This window comes from Gorilla gorilla, chromosome 1 (assembly GCF_029281585.2).
Source record: "Gorilla gorilla gorilla isolate KB3781 chromosome 1, NHGRI_mGorGor1-v2.1_pri, whole genome shotgun sequence".
Lineage (NCBI taxonomy): Eukaryota > Metazoa > Chordata > Mammalia > Primates > Hominidae > Gorilla > Gorilla gorilla.
In genome coordinates this window covers 8,042,439-8,065,317 of record NC_073224.2, presented here as the reverse complement: position 1 = coordinate 8,065,317, position 22,879 = coordinate 8,042,439, and the positions used below count along the sequence as shown (strand labels likewise).

The window sequence follows — 22,879 nt, the reverse complement described above, 5'->3', positions numbered from 1 at the left end:
GTTACCCCCATTGTATCTAGGAAGTAACCAGTTGGCTTTTGATTTTACAGGCTCATAGGTGGAAGGGACTTTCCTTTTCTCAGATGAGACTTTGGACTATGGACTTTTGGGTTAATGCTGAAATGAGTTAAGACTTTGGGGGAGTGTTGGGAAGGCATGATTGGTTTTGAAATGTGAGGACATGAGATTTGGAGCTACCAGGGGTGGAATGATATGGTTTTGCCGTGCCTCTACCCAAATCTTAACTTGAATTGTACCTCTCAGATTTCCCACATGTTGTGGGAGGGACCCAAGGGGAAGTAATTGAATCACGGGGGCTGGTCTTTTCCATGCTATTCTCGTGATAGTGAATAAGTCTCACAAGATCTGATGGATTTATCAGGGGTTTCTACTTCTGCTTCTTCCTCATTTTCTCTTGCTGCTGCCATGTAAGAAGTGGCTTTTGCCCTTTGCCATGATTCTGAGGCTTCCCCAGCCCATGTGGAACTGTAAGTCCAATTAAACCTCTTTTTCTTCCCAGTCTTGGGTATGTCTTTGTAAGCAGAGTGAAAATGGACTAATACAACTGACCAACACACATGACCCAAAAGTCATGCCACTCCCCCAACCACTCCCCGGGTTGGCAGAGACCAAGCAAGAGTGCTCCCCACTTGGTCACAAGTCAGGCTCTTGAGAGCCTGACATAAAAGATATTAAGCAAGATGAGAGGGAATCTTTATGACAGCAAGACAGAGACACAAGAAAAAAAAGAATATTTCTGAAAGAAAAAAGATCAGACAACATGAAATAGTCATACCAAAAATAAACCAGCGTTTGCGTGTCTAAAATTAGCCTGTATAAATGCTTTTCTTGGCTGGGTGCAGTGGCTCACCCTGTAATTCCAGTACTTTGGGAGGCCAAGGCAGGAGGATTCCTTGAGTCCAGATGTCAGATATATTTGAACAAGAGGGACTCCATCTTGAAGATGGGCTGGGTAAAAAAAAGCTGAGAACTGCTGGGCTCCCAGGAGCTTAGGCATTCTTAGTCACAGGATGAGTTAGGAGGTCAGCACAAGATACAGGTCACAACAACCCCACTGATAAAGCAGGATGTGGTAAAGAAGCCGGCCAAAACCCACCAGAACCAGGATGCTGATGAAAGTGACCTCTGGTCATCCTCACTGCTCATTATGCGATACTTATTATAAGGCATTAGCGTGTTAAAAGACACTCCCACCAGCACCACGACAGTTTACAAATACCATGGCAACATCCAGAAGTTACCCTATATGGTCTGAAAGTGGGGAGGAACCCTCAGTTCCTGGAAATCCAGTCCTCTTTCCCGGAAAACTCATGAATAATTCACCCCTTGTTTAGCATACAATCAAGAAATAACTGTAGGTATACTCGGTTGAGCAGCTCACACCACTGCTGTGCCTATGCAGCAGCCATTCTTTTGTTTCTTTACTTCCCCAATAAACTTGCTTTTACTTTACTCTATGGACTCGCCCTGTATTCTTTCTTGTGGGAGGTCCAATAACCCTCTCTTGGGGTCTAGATTGGGACCCCTTTTCAGTAACACAGGAGTTTGAGGCCAGCCTCAACAACTGAGACTCCATCTCTACAAAAAAATCAAAAAGTTAGCAGGGAATGGTGGAGTGCACCTATGGTCCCAGCTACACAGGAAGCTGAGGCAGGAGGATCCCTTGAGTCCAGGAGGTTAAGGCTGCAGTGAGCCATGACTGTCCCACTGCACTCCAGCCTGGGCAACAGAGCTGATTCTAAATAAATAAATAAATTCTTTCTTTCCATTTATCTTAGATTTGGAAAAGGAAAAGGAAACAGTTTTACTGTCTGCTTGATTGGATTGCACAGACAGATGCTGTTTGAAATGTTTCTTCCTTGGTGCGGTAAAGAAGTAGCACTTGAACATGAATTTAATTTATTTAGTAAGGCCATTTTTACTTCTTGCAGAAAGGGTACACTCATCAGCAGTTTTGCCATGAGAGTGCATTGAACAAAGGAGACAGGGTCATTCATAACCTGACGCGTCCACCCTACTGCTGTGTCTGGTTTCCATTGACTGGAAAGGGCCTTACATTCTGTATTTGTCTCGATTGGCTAGCAGCTTAGAACTTTTTAAAAGAGGCAAAGGTAGAGGGGAACAAAGGAAGGAGGAAGTAACTTGTGGAATGCTGAGAAAGGTAAAAACGCCTTCAAATAAGGAGGAGGAACAGGCTATGACCTAACGCTTGCTTGGACCAGTATAAGCATGCCAGGGCAAATATTTAGGCTAAATTGTGGGAGCTAAGAACATAAAGAACATTGATTTCTTTATTACAGCTAGCAGATATTTAAGAAGGTTAGCACAGGTCTTTGAATAAATTTTGCTTCTAAGAGAAGTTACTATTTATTCCTAATTAGATGGGGAGGAAAGTCTTTGAAGAGGAACCTCTACTTTACTTTTTACAGATGCCAAGAATCTAACTACTCCCAAATTCTTCCCCTTCTGCTGGCCTGTCAGGCCCCAGGTTCCTTGGACTCCTGGCTTCAGAAGAGCTAAACAGTTTTGGTGATCCTGCTCACAGCGCCAAATCTGTAGGGGCCAAGAGAAAGCTGCTTCACTCTCTGAAGTTTTGCTGCAAAATCAACTGACAATAGGCAGATTAACAGGGAGATAAGCATACAAAATTTTATTTTAACTCACATAGCATTGGTAATTGTAGGGGAATGATTACTGTGCCACTGGCTTTTTTTTTTTTTCAAGACAGAGTCTCCCATTGTCGCCAGGCTAGAGTGCAGCGGCGCGATCTCCACTCACTGCAACCTCCAACTCCCTGGTTCAAGCGATTCTCCTGCCTCAGCCTTCTGAGTAGCTGGGACTGCAGGCATGCGCCATTACGCCCGGCTAATTTTTGTATTTTTAGTAGAGACGGGGTTTCACCATGTTGGCCAAGATGGTCTCCATCTCCTGATCTCGTGATCCTTCTGCCTGGACCTCCCAAAGTGCTGGGATTACAGGCGTGAGCCACCATACCTGGCCCAGTATCTCTTTTGTTACTTGGTTATTTCACTTGGCATAGTGTCCTCAAGATTTATCCCTATTGTCAATATAACAAAAGTTTGGCCTTTTTTTTTTTTTTTTTTTTTTTGAGACAAGAGTCTGGCTCTGTGGCCCAGGCTGGAGTGCAGCGGTGCAATCTCGGCTCACTGCAAGCTGCGCCTCCCGGGTTCATGCCATTCTCCTGCCTCAGCCTCTGAGTAGCTGGGACTACAGGCGCCCGCCAACACGCCCGGCTAATTTTTTGTATTTTTAGTAGAGATGGGGTTTCACCTTGTTAGCCAGGATGGTCTCGATCTCCTGACCTTGTGATCCACCCACCTCGGGCTCCCAAAGTGCTGGGATTACAGGCGTGAGCCACCGCGCCCGGCCAATTTTGGCTTTTAAAGGCTGAATAGTATTCAGTTATTTGTGTTTTTCAAATTGTCCTTATCCATTTTTTCATGGAGGGAGTTTGGTTGCCCCCACTGTATTTTAATGCAAAACGAAAGGAAAATTTCCCAGGCTGAGAGGAGCAGTAAAGCCTGAAGTTTCACTCTCTGCCCAGACCTCAGTGGTGGGCTTGCTTTGAGCATTCTTAGGCAGCCCCACTTCCCTTAGGCACTTCCCTTCCCTTTGTTGATTAAAGAAGAAACTGAGGCAAAATTAATATAAGTGGAGTTTCTTTGGGCCAAGTTTGAGGACTGTAAGCCGGGAGAGATAGATTCAAGTTGCTCTGAATATACCCTCCAACTAGCAGCAGTTGCAAGTGAGTTTTTAAAGGATGAAAGAGGCAGTTCCTCAGCTGTTTATAAAAAATTTACATTAAAATAACATAAGCTATTGGTTAGCTATACATTTTTCTTTGTATCACAAACGCTAGCAACATGGAGATAATAGGTGATGCAGCTAGTCAGGAACAAAATGCCTTTAAACAATTGCCCCCCCCTTGCCCCCGCCCCCCATACTGCTGTCTCTCTGAGCCTGATAAATTTTGTATGCCTCCCCGCGAATTGTTTGAGCCTGGGAGGCGGGGGCTGCAGAGAGCCTCGATTACATCACTGCGCTCCAGCCTAGGTCACAGAGCAAGACTCTGTCTCAAAATAAATACATAAATAAATTTTGTATGCCTTACATAACTCAGAATGTTCTGAGCTACTTTCTCTTCTCACCTCCAGGAATGGGAAAGTGAAGATGCACTCCCAGTGGAGGAGGGTTTATTATGGCTCCAAGCACAGTCTCTGCTCTTACTACTCATTAGCAGTCGTGTAGCCTATTCTAAAATTAAAGTGTCTCGAGTGGGACAAATCCTGAAAAGAATGTTTTTTACAAGTAATGTGCTGCTACTGGGGATTCTGGGGTGATCCATCCTGGGACAGTCATCCTCTGCACCCTGTCTGGCCTGGGGCCAAGGAGTGATCTTGAGCAGTCACTGCAGTGGCTAACCCTGGAATCTAGGGCCTGCCCAGAATGCACATCCAGAAGCCCTAGAATGTGGGCGACAAAGCCGTATTTGCACACCCAGAAGCCCTAGAATGTGGGCGACAAAACCGTATTTGTGCTTCTGTTACTGGAAAGGGGTCCCAATCCAGACCCTAAGAGAGGGTTTTTGGATCTCGCACAAGAAAGAATTAGGGCGACTCTGTAAAATGAAAGCCAGTTTATCAAGAAAGTAAGGGAATAAAGAATGGCTTCTCCACAGACAGAGCAGCCCCAAGGGCTGCTGGCTGCCCATTTTGATGATTATTTCTTGATGATATGCTAAACAAGGGGTGGATTATTCATGTCTCCCCTTTTTGGACCATACCGGGTGACTTCCTGAGGTTGCCACGGCGTTTGTAAACTGTCATGGCGCTGGCGGGAATGTAGCACGGAGGACAACCAGAGGTCACTCTCGTGGCCATCTTGGTTTTGGTGGGATTTGTCCGGCATTTTTACTGCAACCTGTTTTATTAGCAAGGTGTTTATGACCTGTATCGTGTGCCTACCCCCTGTCTCATCCTGTGACTTAGAAAGCCTTAACTGTCTGGGAATGCAGCCTACCAGGTCTCAGCCTCAATTTACCCAGCCCATGTTCAAGATGGATTTGCTCTGGTTCCAATGCCTGTCACAATTCTGCGGTATTCCAGCCGTGCAGGTGCTGCGGAGACGTGGCGTCCATTCCCGGGACCAGTGGGAACACGCACATGCACATTTGGTAAAGGGTGACCGTGGAGAGGCACAGGTCCTGTTTTTTTTGTTTTTGTTTTTGTTTTGTTTTGTTTTTGAGACAGGGTCTCGCTTAGTTGCCCAGGCTGGGGTGCAGTGGCGCGATCTTGGCTCACTGTAACCCCCAACTGCTGGGTTCAAGCGATTCTCATGTTCCTGGCCTCGTGTGATCCACCCGCCTTGGCCTCCCAAAGTGCTGAGATCGCAGGCCTGAGCCTGTGATCCGGTCGCTCCTGTCGTTTTGTTTGTTTGTTTGTTTGTTGTTGTTGTTTGTTCGTTTTTGTCGCCCAGAGCTGGAGTGCAACGGCACAATCTCAGCTGACTGCAACCTCCGCCTCCCGGCTTCAAGCAGTCCTCCTGCCTCAGCCTCCCGAGTAGCTGGGATTACAGGCGCGCGCCACTACACCCGGCTAATTTTTGTATTTTTAGTAGAGACGGGGTATTTTTAGTAGAGACGGGGTTTTACCATGTTGGCCAGGCTGGTCTCAAACTCCTAACCTCGTGATCCGCCGGCCTCGGCCTCCCAAAGTGCTGAGATTACAGGCGTGAGCCGCTGCGCTCAGCCCACTATGGTCGTTTTTAAAACAAATTGCAAGGTCATGCGTTTTCCTCCCAGAAGAGTTATAAACCGATCCCTAGCACTGCCAAATTTAGCTGCTGAATTTTTCAGCAAGTTGTACTTGGCTGTGACCACCAGAGGGCGCCGAGGACAGTGCGGACGCCGTCAGCGTCTCGGTCACATCCTTCCGTGTCCAGCTAGAAAATGAATGGGAAACCCGAGCACTGAGGCTCACGCCTGTAATCCAGCACTGCAGGGGGCGAGGCGGGCGGATCACGCGAATTTAGGAGTTTGAGACCAGCCTGGGCAACATGTTGAAGCCCCATCTCTACTGAAAATACAAAAAAATATATGCCGGGCGCGGTGGCTCACGCCTGTAATCCCAGCCTAGGCGGGCGAATCACCTGAGGTCAGGAGTTCGAGACCAGCCTGGCCAAAATGGTGAAACCCTGTCTCTACTAAAAATACAAAAATTAGGCCGGGCGTGGTGGCTCATGCCTATAATCCCAGTACTTTGGGAGGCCGAGGTGGGTGAATCACGAGGTCAGGAGTTCAAGACCAGCCTGACCAACATGGTGAAACCCCATCTCTACTAAAAATACAAAAAAAATTAGCTGGGCATGGTGGCATGTGCCTGTAATCGCAGCTACTCAGGAGGCTGAGGCAGGAGAATCACTTGAACCCAGGAGGCGGAGGTTGCAGTGAGCTGAGATAGTGCCATTGCACTCCAGCCTGGGCGACAGAGCAAGACTCCACCTCAAAAAAAACAAAACAAAACAAAACAAAACAAAAAAAAACTTAGCCGGGCGTGGTGGCGCGCGCCTGTAATCCCAGCTACTCCCAAAGCTGAGGCAGGAGAATCGCTTGAGCCCGGGAGCGAAGGTTGCAGTGAGCCGAGATCGCGCCACTGCACTCCAGCCTGGGCAACCGGGTGAGACTCCGTCTCAAAGAAAAAAAGAAAAAATGAAACGAATCGGGGCGTGTTACATCACGAAGCCTGGCTTCTTTAACAGCTTCCCCAGCACCCCAGTCTATGTTACTGGGAGTGTGAAAGCGACCAGCCCTGCAGAGGCTTCCCCGCGCCCCGCGCTCCGCGCCCACCCCTCACTCCGCGCCCCTCGTCAACCCCCGGTGCGAGCCCAGGGCACCGAGCCCCGCAGCCGCTCAGGCCCACCCGCTGCCTGCAGCCAGCGCACACTGGGTGCTGGGACCAGCACTGAGCGCCTTTTCTGTTTTTTCTTACAAGGTTGGGTTTCAGCCAAGCAAGTCTGAGGCCCCTTTCCCGCGCCCTCTGGTGGAAAGTGTTCGCTTTTCTGTCCACCCCTGTGAAGGATTCACCCCGACCCTCCTCAGGTGGCCTTTACTTTGCAGGAGCAAAGCAAGGTACGGGACATTGTTCCCTCTTTTCTGTTTCTTCCTTTTCTTTCTCCTCTGCCCCCTCCCCGCCTCCGTATTCCTCCCTCTTCCTCATTATTTCTTCTTCCTTCTTCCTATTGAATTTGGGATTGAAAAGTTTGAAGCTCCTGAAGGAGGCCAGCCAGCTGGTTGGCCTCCGTCTTGCTGACTTTGGGCAGTATCATGGCTTTGTTTAGAGTTGGTTGTGAGAAGGAAATAAACCATAACGCTTCGGTACATGTGTGTTAATTGTTGATACACACACGCACACACACAAATGTGAATGGGCGCTTATATATCATTATTTCCCTCTCGATATATCTTTATCTACGTTTAGATATTTTGGAGGCATACCTTTTATCCAGGATGGCTCTGTTCACAGAGGGTTGAACTGTGGACGAGGCATCTCAGTTTTTTGCTTTTGCAGTTTACATTGTGTGTGGTGGGGTACATGTCTGTATTATCTGCACAAAAATTAAAACAATTTTTAAAAAATTTCAGTTGGATGAGGACATACATGTATGTGGCACACAGCTTTCTTCACTTAGCAACACGTCAGACGCAGTGTAGACGTGTGGATGAAACCACCATTGCAAAATTATCACTGAGACAGTCAGAGAAACCTGACATGGCTGACTCCATGTTGCTTTTAGCCTCACAGGCTGGCTATCTTAGCTCATTCCTAAGCATGGGCCTGAAACTGCCATTGCAAAATCGTAACTGAGACAGCAAAAGAGACTTGACCTAACCAACTCCATCTTGCTTCTAACCTCCAAGCTGTCCTTGTTCATTCCTGGGTGTAGGCTGAACTAACTTTGGGAGGAACTTTATAGTTTAAAACAAAGACGACAACAGCCCTTTCTCAAAACAAACATCCTTCCTGACTGGGGACTAGACTGCCTTTGTAGGATTAACAAATTAGCCACAAGATCAGAAATTATAGTTTAGGAGTCATGCAGCTGGAGGCTGTAAGATTGTGACCCTCCCTAAACTGCTCAGTGCTTGAGATGTTTTGCAGACCCTGCACTGGATGGATCAGCTGGCACCACCCAGATGGATAAACTGGCTCATCTGATCTTGTGGCCCCCACCCAGGAACTGACTCAGTGCAAGAAGACAACTTCAATTCCCTATGATTTAATGTCCTACCTAATCAATCAGCACTCCTGACACACTGGCTTCCCCTCACCCACCAAATTGTCCTTAAAACCTCTGATCTCCAAATGCTTGAGAAGACTGATTTGAGTAATAATAAAACAAGGCTCCTGCACAGCCGGCTCTGCGCGAGTTACTCTTTCTCTACTGCAATTCTCCTGTTGTGATAAATCGGCTCCATCTAGGCAGCCATCAGGGTGAACCCACTGGGTGGTTACAGGCCACGCTAAGTTCGGGAGAAATTTAGTTTATGGTTTAAATGATAACAGCCCTTCCCCAAAACTAAACTGCCCTGGTAAGACTAATGAAAGGCCGCCAAGTTAGGAGGATGACAGGGGCCTGAATTCTACTGAGCCGTAAGCGTAATTACCGGCCATTTTTCCAGAGGACACAAGATTTGCAACTTGCCCAATTACTCCTGCAAAGAACATCGCTACTGTAGCACCTGAGAATGGCCTTTTGAGATGTGTTTTCAGGCTTTTGCACTTCTGACAACTGATGGCTGCACTTGGACTCGCCAGCCGGTCCCATGTCCCCACCAGAAGCAGAGTCAGCACAAGAGGACAGCTCCGACTCCCTAGGATTTCAGCTTTGACCAGTTGCACGCCTGGCTCACTGGCTTCCCCACACCCACCAAGTTGTTCTTAAAAACTCTGCTGCTCGAATGCTCAGGGAGAGTGATTTGAGTAATAATGAAACTGTTGTCTCCTGCACAGTCGGCTCTGCGTGAATTCCTCCTTCTCTATTGCAATTCCGCTCTCTTGAGAAATCGGCTCTGTCCAGGCAGCGGCAAGGTAAACCCACTGGGCGGTTACACTGATATGATTCCCCCTTTGCAGTTTTTACTCTCTTGGTGCTGCAAACAGTTCCTCACTGAGGACCCTTGTATAGGTATCACTGTGAGCATGAATCAGAATTTCTTTAGGAGACATACATACTAGTGGGTATGTGCATGTTATGTAATTTCTCTTAGCACTGTTTCCTCACTCATCAAATAAGGATCAAGTAGTTCTCACCACACAGGGTTATTTTAGAAATAATTTAGTATACATAATATACAATGCAATAACAAGTACTGATGTCTACTTCTTTTAGGTTATATGATAATACCTTATAGTACATGTGTGATTATATATATTGCAGTATAGAGTACAATCTATAATTTACAGAACTGTTGTTTATATATAACAAATGCTGTCCTTGCGATAGTTTGCTCAGAATGATGGTTTATGTATACATATGTAACAAACCTGCACGTTGTGCACACGTACCCTAGAACTTAAAGTATAATTTTAAAAAATGCTATAATTCATGTGGTGATTATTATCTACCAGTTACATCATCGACAGAATGAGCACGTTGTTAACAGTACACGCCAGACAGGATGGCTGTGAGGATCTGTGATAATAAGAATTAGATATTTGGTCTTTGTCCCTGTTTCCTGATGGAGGCTTCTAAACCCCTTGGAATTCCCTGACTGATAGGGGCAAGAGGAAATCTTTTGTTATTCCTAACGAGCCCCTTTCATCCATGCCTGTGTTTATGCTAATGAGGTGACTCCTGGAGGATGAGGGCTGGTTGCCAGGGGAACCAACTTTGCCTTGCAACTTTCAGCTCCAGTCCGTGACCTCCAGGGAAAGAAGAGCGGCTGGAGATTGAGTTTAATCGCCAATGACCAGTGATTTGATCATTCATGCTTAAATAATGGAACCATAAGAAACCTAAAGAAAAGGTTTGGAGAGCTGCTGGGTTCAGGAGCACATTCGTGCTGGGAGGGTGTTGTGCCTGGTGAAGGTGTGGAAGTGCTGACTCTGCCTCGCATACCTTGTCCTGTCTGTGTCTTTCATCTGGCTGTTGCTGAGTTGTGCTGTTTATAATAATAAACTGGTAACAGGAAGTAAAGCACTTTCCTGAGTTTTGTGAGCCCATTCTCTTGATTTACCAAACCTGAGATAGAGGGATTAGGTGTGGGAACCCTTGAATTTATAGCTGGTCAGTCAAAAGTGCTGGTTAACAACCTGGAACTTCCATGAAGTGGGGGCAGTTTTGTGGGACCGAGCCCATAACCTGTGGGATTTCACTCTAGCTCCAGGTAAACATGTCAGAATTGAATTGTAGGATACCTGGTTGGTACCTGCTGGGTAGAAGAAAAAAACCCACAGGTTTGGTGTCAGATGTGTTGTGAGTAAAACTGTTACAGGAAAGGGGTCTCTGTCCAGACCCCAAGTGAGGGTTATTTGATCTCGCGCAAGAAATAATTCAGGGTGAGTCCATAGAGTAAAGTGAAAGCAAATTTTTTAGGAAAGTAAAGGAACAAAAGAATGGCTACTCCATAGACAGAGCAGCCCTGAGGGCTGTGGGTTGCCCATTTTTACGGTTATTTCTTGATTATATGCTAAACAAGGGGTGGATTATTCATGCCTCCCCTTTTTAGACCATATAGGGTAACTTCCTGACATTGCCATGGCATTTGTAAACTGTCATGGCGTTGGTGGGAGTGTAGCAGTGAGGACGACCAGAGGTCACTCTCGTCGCCATCTTGGGTTTGGTGGGATTTGTCCGGCTTCTTTACTGCAAACTGTTTTATCAGCAAGGTCTTTATGACCTGTGTCTTGTGCCGACCTCCTATCTCATCCTGTGACTTAGAATGCCTTAACCGTCTGGGAATGCAGCCGAGTAGGCCTCAGCCTCATTTTACCCAGCCCCATTCAAGATGGAGTAGTTCTGGTTCACATGCCTCTGACAAAGTCAGTTCAGAGAATTAAGTAGGGTGATGTTTACAAAGTGCCTTGCATACCTCTTGGACATAATTTTTCATAAGGATTGAATTAACATTATCAAGAAAAATGAATCAAGTTCATTTTAACTAGTGCATATAAATCTGATAGGCATTGATTGTGCACCTATTTGCAAAGCATGGTGCTGACCCCTGGAAGAGACGGGACAAGGAGGCAACTGTATGTAGGGTGCCCTGTGAGTGTGCATATAAGAGGCGTGGATTAGGACAGACACATATTGAGGGAAGAGCATGTGAGGACACAGCAAGAGGGTGGCCATCTACCCGTAAAGGGGAGAGGCCTCAGAAGAAACCAAACTTCCAGTAACGTGATTATTTTAACAGGGACAACAGATGGCTCTGGGTGGTTCCAGGCACCATGACTGACAGATTTGGAGGTGGAGGGCTGTTTCCAGGAGAACAGAGGAGGCTGTCTATCATCTTGAGGCTCTTGGACAGGAGCTGAGAAGTACAAAAGCACCCTCTGTCAGGGAAGGGATGTCGACAGGTTGGCTCTTGTTATGGCAGTGGTAAGGGAGCTGATGGGAGAGCAACTTCGCATAAAGCAAACAGAACACTTGCAATGTGAATGGAGAACCTCACTGATAGGAATAATGTCAACATTTGGAGGTATAACATAGACACCCGAAACCTGGAGGGTAAAGAGCACGCTAGCATCACGTGCGGCCAACCTGGCCACGAGCTGCTCTCCCTGCCCTCCCCGCACACGTGTCCCTTCACGGAGGGAGAGGAAGGTCATGACCTGGCCGCGCTGCTCTCCCCGCACACGTGTCCCTTCACTGAGGGAGAGAAAGGTCATGCATGACCTGGCGGCGCTGCTCGCCCCGCACACGTGTCCCTTCAGGGAGGGAGAGGAAAGTCATGACCTGGCCGCGCTGCTCGCCCCGCCCTCCCCGCACACGTGTCCCTTCACGGAGGGAGGAGGAAGGTCGTGCGATGCAGGTGTTGCTCCTTACGTCATTCCCTGAGCTCCCTTTGTGTGTCAAGCAATCTGGGCACTGGGTATGCAGAGATGAATATACTGGGGCCCATGGACCCGAGGACATGGACTAGTTGGGGGCCAGACATAAACAGATACAATGTGGGACATAACCCCATCCAAGAGCGCACAAAAACACAATGGCCGCCGAGGAGCAAGCCCTTCTTGTCCTGCCTCCAAAAGCCAACTCTGGTTTCCTTTTTTTCTTTTTTCTTTTCTTTTTTTTGAGACAGCGTCTCACCCTGTCCCCCAGACTGGAGTGCAGTGGCACGATCTTGGCTCACTGCAACCTCCTGGGTTCAAACAATTCTCCTGCCTCAGCCCCCTGAGTAGCTGGGATTACAGGCATGCGCCACCACACCCAGCTAATTTTTGTATTTTTAGTAGAGACAGGGTTTTCTCATTTTGGCCAGGCTGGTTTCGAACTCCTGACCTCAGGTGATCCGCCTGCCTTGGCCTCCATAGTGCTGGGATTACAGGCGTGAGCCACCGCACCCCACCGCCAACTCTAGTTTCTAAAATATTTTAATATCTGCAGGGATTAATTTTTCATCTTTACACTTCCTTTTCAGAGTTTTCTGGCTTTTCTCACATTATTCTGTGTAGTTCTCCCTTTTCTCCCCCAACTATGTTAACTATTTAGATTAACTGGGGGAGAAATATCAGATTTCTGGGACTGAGGTGATATGGTTTGGATCTGTGTCCCTACCAAATCTCCTGTTGAATTGTAATCCCCGATATTGGAGGTGGGGCCTGGTGAGAGATGATTGGATCATGGGGGAGGAGTTCTGATAACTGGTTTGGCACCATCCCCTTGGTACTGTCTTCGAGATCCTGAGTTTTCATGAGGTCTGGTCATTCAAAAGTGTGTGGCACCTCCCCCTCACACTTTCTTGCTCCTGCTTTGGCCATATAGTGTGTGTGCTCACCCTTTGCCTTCTGTCATGATTGTAAATTTCCTGAGGCTTCCCCAGAAGCTAAGCAGATGCCAGCAGTATGCCTCCTGTACAGCCTGCAGGACCGTGAGCCAATTATACGTCTTTTCTTTATCAATTAGCTAGTCTCAGGTATTTCTTTAGAGCAAGGCAAGAACAGTCTAATACATGAGACTTCTTAGCCTAGGGCATGGTTTATCTCAGCCTTTGTTCAAGCTTTCTTTGGTGACTCTCAGTACTTAAAACATTTCTTCATATAGATCTTGCACATTTCTTGTTAAGTAAATGTCTAGGTGGCATTTCATATTTTTGTTCGATTTCATAAAAGTAGTTTTCCTCCTTTTAACCTTTAACTTTTTTAATTTTAAAATTTTATTTTTATTTTTTGACAAATTTTAATTATATAACCATATATAATTATGGGGTACACAGTGATGTTACTATACGTATACAGCGTGCAATTATTGAATCAAGCTAATTACTATATTCATCACCTTAAATACTTATCATTTATCCTTCTTGTCTAACTGCAACATTTTTTGAGTTAGAGGGCGGGGTCTTGCTTTGTTGCCATGCCTAGAGTGCAATGGTGGGTGCAATCATATCTAGTGAACTGCAGCCCCAAACCCTGGGCTCAAGCAATCTTCCCACCTCAGTCTCTCAAGTAGCTAGGACTACAGGCACATGACACCACACCAGGTCCATTTTTGAAATTTTTTGTAGAGAGAAGTTCTCAATTGTTGCCCAGGCTCAAGTGATCCTCCTACCTCAGTCCCCCCCAGTGCTGGGATTACAGTTGTGAGCCACTGCACCTGGCCCAGCCACAATTTTTAATTCTCCTAATTTATTTATTTATTTATTTTTTATTTCTTTGAGATGGAGTTTTCTTCTTGTTGTCCAGGCTGGAGTGCAATAGCATGATCTTGGCTCACTGCAACCTCCGTCTCTCTGGTTCAAGCGATTCTCCTGCCTCAGCCTCCTGAGTAGCTGGGATTACAGACGTGTGTCACCACACCTGGCTAATTTTTGTATTTTTAGTAGAGACGGGGTTTCGCTATATTGGCTAGGGTAGTCTCGAACTCCTGACCTCGTGATCCTCCTGCCTCAGTCTCCCAAAGTGCTGGAATTACAGGCGTGAGCCACCACGCCCGGCCCTGGACAGAAGATTTAACACTTGTAAAATTTTCATTTGCCAGTTTCTTAATTGGATTACTGGCTTCAGGGTGGAGCCCTTGGAGGAACAGGGCCAGGAAAGCATGCATATCTAGGGCCAAGTAAGCAGCAAATAAGCAGCTGAAGGCAAAGACAGATCACCAGAATTAAGGGTGCCATTTTATACTGGGTTCTCCATCCCCAAAAGGAGGGAACTACTACAGGAGAAGACAGTGCAGTGCTGCTACCCTGCGTTTCATTGCAAGCAAACCAAAGCCAATCAGCCCATTTTGTAATTGGACCATTCCCCATAAGAGTCTTATCTCTCAGTGGGGCTGGGGGTGTTTCCACATCCTCCAGGTGGCCAAGAGCATGCTTCTCTAATCCAAGTGTGCGAACAATCAAGTATTCTTCCATAGCTGCTATTAGCCATGCACTAAAGTATATTTCCTATCTAGTTATTACACACCAAGTGTTTTTAAATAAAGGGAAGTAATTTCTGATATGCCTAAAACTCAAAACCATTAGATAACGCAATGCAAAACAGAACAGAGCCTTTGATTTTGAGAGGGATTTATCTGCTTTTAATTGCTAGGGTTCTATGTGGAAAACAGAGCTTTTTTTTTTTTTTTTCCAAAATGGGGTTTGTGGTGCTTCCTGCTTTTCCCAAGAAGTCCCAGGCTACCAGAAGTCATCTCAAGGCCTCTCATGTGTGCATTAAGATTGGCAAGACAAAAAAAATGGAGGAAAATAATTCAGTCAGCTGAGAAGAAAAAAAAGCTTTTTCCAGGAAAAACAAGATCCAAGAAGAGAAAAACATAAAGGGCTTTTAAATATATTTATAGTACTGGGCATGGGGCTCACACCTGTAATCCCAGCACTTTGGGAGGCCGAGGCGGGCAAATCAGGAGGCCAGGAGTTCAAGACCAGCCTCGTCAACATGTTGAAATCCTGTCTCTACTAAAAATACAAAAATTAGCCAGGAGTGGTGGCGCACGCCTGTAATCGCAGCTACTCAGGAGGCTGAGGCAGGGTAATCTGCTTGAGCCTGGGAGGCGGAGGTTGCAGTAAGCTTAAATCTTGCCATTGCACTCCAGCCTGGGTGACAGAGTGAGACTCCATCTCAACAATAAAATAAATAAATAAATAAACTTCTAGCTTGTTTATCCACTTTTAATTAAGCTGACTTTTAACTATGGTGCTTTTTTAAAAAAAATTCTTTTAAATTTTTTATTACCCAACTTTAGCCATGCCAAGTGGCCAATATTTTTGGCTTTTTAATTCCATAGGTAACTTTCCACATGAAATTAATAAGTTTTAATTAAGGATATAACTTAACCATGGAAACGTAAGTGTCTCAAAGAGATGGTAAGCAGTTTCTTTTTTCTTTTTCTTTTCTTTTTTTTTTTTTTTAACAAGATTTAGAATTTCCCCTAGGGTATTTTAGAGAAATAAAACTTCAAGACAGGAAATCAGAAGCTATCCATGGTGGGGGGAAACCTCAACAAATGGCAAAGTTACATAAGTAAAAAACCAGAAGGGAATCATTCCAGAAGCCGAGAATAGAACCCAGGCTCAGGCCGGCACGGTGGCTCATGCCTGTAATCCCAGCACTTTGGGAGGCTGAGGTGGGTGAATCACCTGAGGTTGGGAGTTCAAGACCAGCCTGACCAACATGGAGAAACCCCGTCTCTACTAAAAATATAAAAAAAAATTAGCCAGGTGTGGTGGCGCATGCCTGTAATCTCAGCTACTCAGGAGGCTGAGGCAGGAGAATTGCTTGAACCCAAGAGGCGGAGGTTGAGGTGAGCTGACATGGTGCCATTGCAATCCAGCCTGGGCAACAAGAGTGAAACTCCGTCTCAAAAAAAAAAAAAAATTAGAACCCAGGCTGCCATTGTCAAAAGACAAAGCCCTGGCCACTGAGTTACAGCATTGAGCAGTTTCTATTGCTCTTCCCAGAAGGAGCCTAGAGAAGCCAGTTTAAAAGTTGCAAAGGCTTTTAGCTGCTCAAGAAAATGTTTAGGGCTGACTATGACATGAATCCTCAAGTTCCTGTCTTCTAGATGGCAGAAACCAGGAGAAAGTATCCCCACATGGTCACAAGGTTAAGCTCTTAAGGACACGAAACAAGACAGAGAAATTTCGTCTGCTATTGGTTTCAGGGACCCATAGCAGTTTGCAGCTGAACAGCCTGCCAGGCTGGCTTGAAAAGTGGGCTTGAAAGTGGGTCCTGAACCCACATTCTATCCTGTGATACCCCTTTCTCCGTTACAGAACACAGAAAGACAAATTCTTAGCACAAAGTACACCAGATTTGCTACCACCTAAGACTAGTTTCACAAATCCTTTTTCTATTAATCAAACGCTTGCAGAGAGACAAATAGTGACGTTTACTGTTTACCCAGACAGCGAAAGAGACAGAGAGAGACCAGAAACTTGGCTGGTAAGAATTTCTTACCCTTTTTGCCAGCACGCTAGGCTTCCTGGCTCCCTTTCTCTGCAGCTTCCAGAACACAGTGGTTTCTAATGACCCTGCTCACTGCACCATGGCTGTGGGAATCAAGCCACTTTACAAGAGAAAATCACCCTTTCCTGAGCTTTACGGAACCACAGACAAGATTCTTAATTGGCAAGATGCTGCCCAACAGGCTGCATGGGGAACCAAATTAACATTTTCCATCCCAGCAAAACACACATAACAAAACACACATTAGCCACCTCGTTCAGCACCCAATATCAGCCTGGCGAAGCTCAAAAACTTTTTCCCGTTGGTCCCTGTTGTCTTTGATCCACTCCAGGTGGGGAGCGATGACCTTAGAATAGTAATTCACAATGGGGTCTCTCGGCAAGACGAAGAGCAGATAGTCACCCCGAGACAGGCCTGTTGAGCCCTCTCTAGGGCTCATCAAATGTGACCAGACAAATAAGGAGGGTTCTCAGTTAGGCCTGCTGGACTTCCATCAGTAACCTCTTCTGAGATCCCTTCTACATTACAAACACACACAAAGATAAGAGGACACAGGCCTTCCCAATTAGATCCCTAACCAAGACCTCCAGGAGTATCCTTTCCAAACTATCTTTCTATTCTCCTTCTGAGAAACCTCCTCAAAATCTTCCTGATTGAGGAGAAGTCTCCCAAACCAGAAGTCTTCCTACTAGTTAGAAGGAGCCAACCAAGACTCCCCAGGAGCTGAACAGACACCCTGCAATGGGGCTACAGACACAGACATCCCATGATGGAGCTACAAATAGACATCCCACCACAGGGCTACAGAACCAGTCAGGAGAAGGAAGGAGGCACTGGCAGTGCATAGGATACTAACCAATCTGGATTAGACAACCTGCAATGGGGTTACAGACAGACACCCCACCATGGGGCTACAGACAGACACCCCCGTGATAGGGCTACAGTTAAGGGATGTCTCCCCGTGACTATTTCTCCACTGCAATTAAATCCATGCACATTGGGTCAGCAGTGCCCCACCAGTAGTGAGAGTATCAGGGTCAGCCTCCAGTCCAAGAGAACTAGGCAGCCGCTTGGGCAGGCTTCTGGATCCATTGCTGGAGGGGTGCCACTGAACCATGGGCAGGTAGCCACAAGGGCAATCCCGGACGAGCTACCAAATTTGTAACTGTCCAAGGGGTTCACCTTGCCCACCGCTTAGATGGAGCAGATTTATTAAAACAGGGGAATTGCAGTAGAGAAAGAGTAATTCACGCAGAGCCAGCTGTGTGGGAGACCAGAGTTTTATTATTACTCAAATGAGTCTCCCTGAGCATTCAGGGAGCAGAGTTTTTAAGGATAACTTGGTCGGTCGGGGGAAGCCAGTGAGCCAGGAGTGCTGATTGGTCAGAGATAAAATCTTAGGGAGTCAGAGTTGTTTTCTTGAATTCAGTCAGTTCCTGAGTGGGGGCCACAGGATCAGATGAGCCAGGTTTTTTATCTGGGTGGTGCCATCAAGCGCAGGGTCTGCAAAATATCTCAAGCATTGATTTTAGAAGCAGTTTAGGGAGTGTCAAGATTCTGTGGCCTCCAGCTGCATGACTCCTAAACCATAATTTCTGATATTCTGGCTAATGTTAGTCCTACAATGTCAATCTATTCCCCAGGCAAGAAGGAAAGGGGCTGTTTGGAAAAGGGCTGTTACCATCTTTGTTTAAACTATAAACTATACACTAAGTTTTCCCCAAAGTTAGTTCAGCCTACCTCCAGGAATGAACAAGGACCCCTTGGAGATTAGAAGCAAGATAAAGTCAGTGAAGTTAAATCTCATTCACTGTCTCAGTCATAATTTTGCAAATGTGATTTCATGTGTCCACTTGGGGCTTTGACTGGAAATCACTGTTGTTATTTTTTTTTGCTGCCCATGACAACATTTGAATGAATCTTTTATAATTCTAGTTCAATTTCTCTGAAAAGTAACCATTGTTTTGAAGTGACTCATGCACTTCTCTTTTTAGTCTGACAGCCCTGACAGAATATGTTAGCTATTCTCCAGATTTTATTTTAAAGTCCTAAAAAACATTTGATTTTTGCGGGGTTAACTTTTACATATTGTTTTTCAAAATTAATATAATTTTTAATTGACAAATTGTAATTGTATACGGTATGGGATACATGATTTCAATACAGGTAAGAGACAGCATAATGTAGAATACTGCCATAAGATAGGAAGGCAGCAGATGGAGCCAAGTGTGTTGGCATGTACCTGTAATTGAAGCTACTCAGGAGGCTGAGGCAGCAGGATTGCTTGAGCCCAGGCATTTGAGTCTAGCCTGGGCAATGTAGCAAGACCCATCTCAAAAAAAATTAAAAAAGAAAGATGGAAAAAAAAAAACCCAAACCCAGGGATTCTCCACAATTAGTATATAAAAATAAAAAATAGGCCAGGCGTGATGGCCCACACCTGTAATCCCAGCACTTTGGAAGGCTGAGGCGGGTGGATCATTTGAGGTTAGAAGTTCAAGACCAGCCTAGCTAACATGGTGAGACCCTGTCTCTACTAAAAATACAAAAATTAGCCAGGTGTGGTGCCGCACACCTGTAATCCCAGCTACTCCGGAGGCTGAGGCACAGGAATTGCTTGAACCCGGGAGGTGGAGGTTGCAGTGAGCCGAGATGGCACCACTGCACTCCAGCCTGGTGACAGAGCAAGACTCCATCTCAAGACAAATAAACAAGTAAATAAAAATAAGTAAGAAATAAAATAAGAAATAAAGGTAGCAGATGGAGATTTAGGAGACAAGGACTCCAGACATGCTCTTGCTTATTCTATACCTATAGTTCTCAGTGTGTGGTTGGGGGATCCCCATGGAACTCCTGAGATCTTTCAGGGGATCTGCAAGGTCAAAACTATTTTCATAATCATACTATGACACTGTTTTCACTCTCACAAGTGTAGAGTAGAATTTACTTTTTCCCTTCTTCCCTTCTTCTCTTTTTTTTTGACAGGGTCTCACTTCACTCCCCAGACTGAAGTTCCATGGCATGATCATGGCTCTCTGCAGCCTCAACTTCCCAGCCTCAAGCAACCCTCCCATCTCAGCCTCCTGAGTTGCTGGAACCACAGGTGTGCATCACCATGCCCAACTAATTTTTAAGTTTTTGTAGAAACAGGGTCTCTTTATGTTGCTGAGCCTGGTTTCAAACTCCTGAGCTCAAGCGATCTTCCCACCGCAGCCCTCCAAAGTGCTGGGACTACAGGCATGAGCCACTGTGCCCGGCTTAGACTGGAATTTTCAACAGGCTAATGCTCTGTGATATTGCAATAGACTAAAGATGCAGAAGTATTAGAGACTCCAGCTGCTTTCTGCTGAGTCAGACGTGAGTAAGATGTGCAAACTGTAAGTCAGTGCTACTCTTCTCAGACTTTTTAACAGTTTTTCTGTTTTGGCTTCTGATACAGTAAATATCAACAGATATAATCCCCACATGAAAGCCCCCTGGAGTCCTCATTTTCAAGAGTGTAATGGGGCCTTGAACCAAATCATTTGAGAACCCCTGCCCTAGAAGTAAGTGTTTTAAACCCACAGCAAGCCGGCCTCTCTGGGTCTCAGTGTATCCTTTCCTAAAGGAAGGATATGAGATAAGATGATTTCTAGTATCTCCAGATCTGGACAGGTGAAGATGGCCTAACTTGGCTGGTGGGTTTATAAGCGAGTCTGACTTGTGAGGGTGAAGGGAGGGGAGGGCCCCCACACAGCTAATTGCTCCACAGCGTGGCGCTCTGGATCTCAAGGAGAGAGATTCCTGCTTCCCTGTTTTGCTGTTTGGTGCTTTTGTGTTCTGCTATAAGCAACAGAGAACTTGGCCAAATTAAAATGTTGCTGGGGAGTGACTGGTAGGAAAAATTAGGATTGTGTGCTATATTTTGGGGGGTTCTTCAGAGAAACAGAATCCATAGGATACACATAGTATATGAGATTGATTATGGGAATCAGCTCACATGATTCTGGAAACTGAGAAACTCCACCACCTGCTCTCCGCAGGCTAGAGAGCCAGGAAAGCCAGTCGGGGAATTGAGTCTGAGCTTGAAGGCTGGAGAAGTGTAACTGCCCAATGGGCTCACCTTGCCCAGTGCCTAGATAGAGCCGATTTAGCAAGATAGAGGAATTGCAATGGAGAAAGTGTAATTCACGCAGAGCCAGCTGTGCAGGGGAACGGAGTTTTTCGTTGTTACTCAAATCAGTCTCCCCAAACATTTGGGCAGCAGAGTTTTTAAGGACAGCTTGGTGGGTGTGAGGAAGCCAGTGAGCCAGGAGTGCTGATTGGTCAGAGATTAAATCATAGGGAGTTGAAGCTGTCCTCTTGCACTGAGTCAGTTCCTGGGTGGGGGCCACAAGATCAGGTGAGCCAGTTAATTAATCTGCATGATGCCAGCTGATCCATTAAGTGCAGGGTCCGCAAAATATCTCAAGCCACTGATCTTAGGAGCAGCTTAGGGAGGGTCAGAATCTTGTAGCCTCCAGCTGCATGTCTCTTAAACTATGATTTCTAATCTTGTGGCTGATGTTAATCCTACGAAGACAACCTAGTCCCCAGGCAAGAAGGAGGTCTGCTTTGGGAAAGGGCTTTGTTTTAAACTATGGTCTTTGTTTTAAACTATAGGCGGGGCACAGTGGCTCACGCCTGTAATCCCAGCACTTTGGGAGGCCGAGGTGGGTGGATCACGAAGTCAGGAGATCGAGAACATCCCGGCTAACATGGTGAAACCCCGTCTCTACTAAAAATACAAAAAATTAGCTGGGTGTGCTGGTGGGCACCTGTAGTCCCAGCTACTCAGGAGGCTGAGGCAGGAGAATGCTGGGAACCCAGGAGGTGGAGGTTGCAGTGAGCCGAGATTGTGCCACTGCACTCCAGCCTGGGCGACAGAGTGAGACTCTGCCTCAAAAAAAAAAAAAAAAAAAAAAAAAAATAGGTAAACTATAAACTAAGTTTCTCCCAAAGTTAGTTCAGCTTATGCCCAGGAATGAATAAGGGCAGCTTGGAGGTTAGAAGCAAGAAGGAGTCAGTGAAGTTAGATCTCTTTTGCTGTTTCAGTCATTAATTTTGCAAAGGTGGTTTCAGAAGCAGGAGCACTGATGTCCAAGGACAGGAGAAGGTGAATGTCCCAGCTCCGAGAGAATGTGCCTTTCCTCCACTCTTCTGTTCGGCTCCTCAACGGATGGAAAGATGCCTGCCCGCGTGGGTGAGGGCGGATCTTCCTTACCTAGTCTGATACAAACGCTAACCTCTTCCAGACTCACCCTTACAGACATACCTAATAATAATGTTTTACCACTTCTCTTGACATCTCTTCCCAGTCAAGTTGACACATAAGATTAACTTCCACAGTTGCTCTATCCAAGTAAAGGGTTTTGCCAGGGCCCTTGACCTCAAGAGACAGAAGAACCTGAGAGCACACTGGGAGGCCATGTCACAACCCTGTGAAAGGGTGGGGAAGAACTTTCTGTCCATGTCCCTGGATTTCTAGATGTTCAGAGCTGGATGGGCCCATGAGGAGTCTTTGGTCCAACTTCCCAACAAAACAGTCTCGTTCTCGCAGCCTCCCAGGCAGGATTGCTGGGCCTTAATGTCAGGGAAGCTGATGAGCAGGAGTGTGGGAGCAAAGCCTTCCCTTCTTCCCTTCCTGGTCACAATCAGGAAAGGGAGTTGCTCCTGCTGACCTATAGAATGTCGATTTCAAGACTGACTGATTCTACAACCAAACGAGAAAACGAGAATTCTTACGTAAGTTCAGAGTAACAACTGTATGCAAGACTCACTCCCACCTGTGTCCTCCTCGACCCATTCTTCCCCACCTCCTGTGTTTCAGTGCGTAACAAACTGCCATAGACTGGGTGGCTTGTAAACAACAGGATTTTTTTTTGTTTGTTTTTTGAGACAGGGTCTCATTCTGACACCCAGGTTGGACTGTAATATGATTGATCATAGCTCACCACAACCTCAAACTCCTGGGCCCAAGTAGTCTCCTGCCTCAGCCTCCCAAGGAGCTGGGACTCCAAGCACATGCCACCATACCCAGCTAACTTTTAATTTTTTGTAGAGATGAGGTCTCTCTATTTTGCCAGACTGGTCTCAAACTTCTGGCCTCAAGTGATCCTCCTGCCTAGGCCTCCCAAAGATTTGGGATTACAGGAGTGAGGTACTACACCTGGCCCAACAGAAATCTATTTCTC

The 22,879-nt window shown here is 46.1% G+C and overlaps 1 protein-coding gene across 2 annotated transcripts in view; it reads left to right on the top strand.

Moving 5' to 3' along the window:
* Nucleotides 1-22,879, top strand: part of NLRP3 (NLR family pyrin domain containing 3) — an 88,347-nt gene that overhangs the window by 4,533 nt on the left and 60,935 nt on the right. For both annotated transcript variants that reach the window (XM_063706965.1, XM_063706966.1), the window contains exon 2: nucleotides 7,032-7,168. The gene's annotated coding sequence lies outside the window, so the exon portion shown is untranslated. The remainder of the gene's footprint in view (nucleotides 1-7,031; nucleotides 7,169-22,879) is intronic.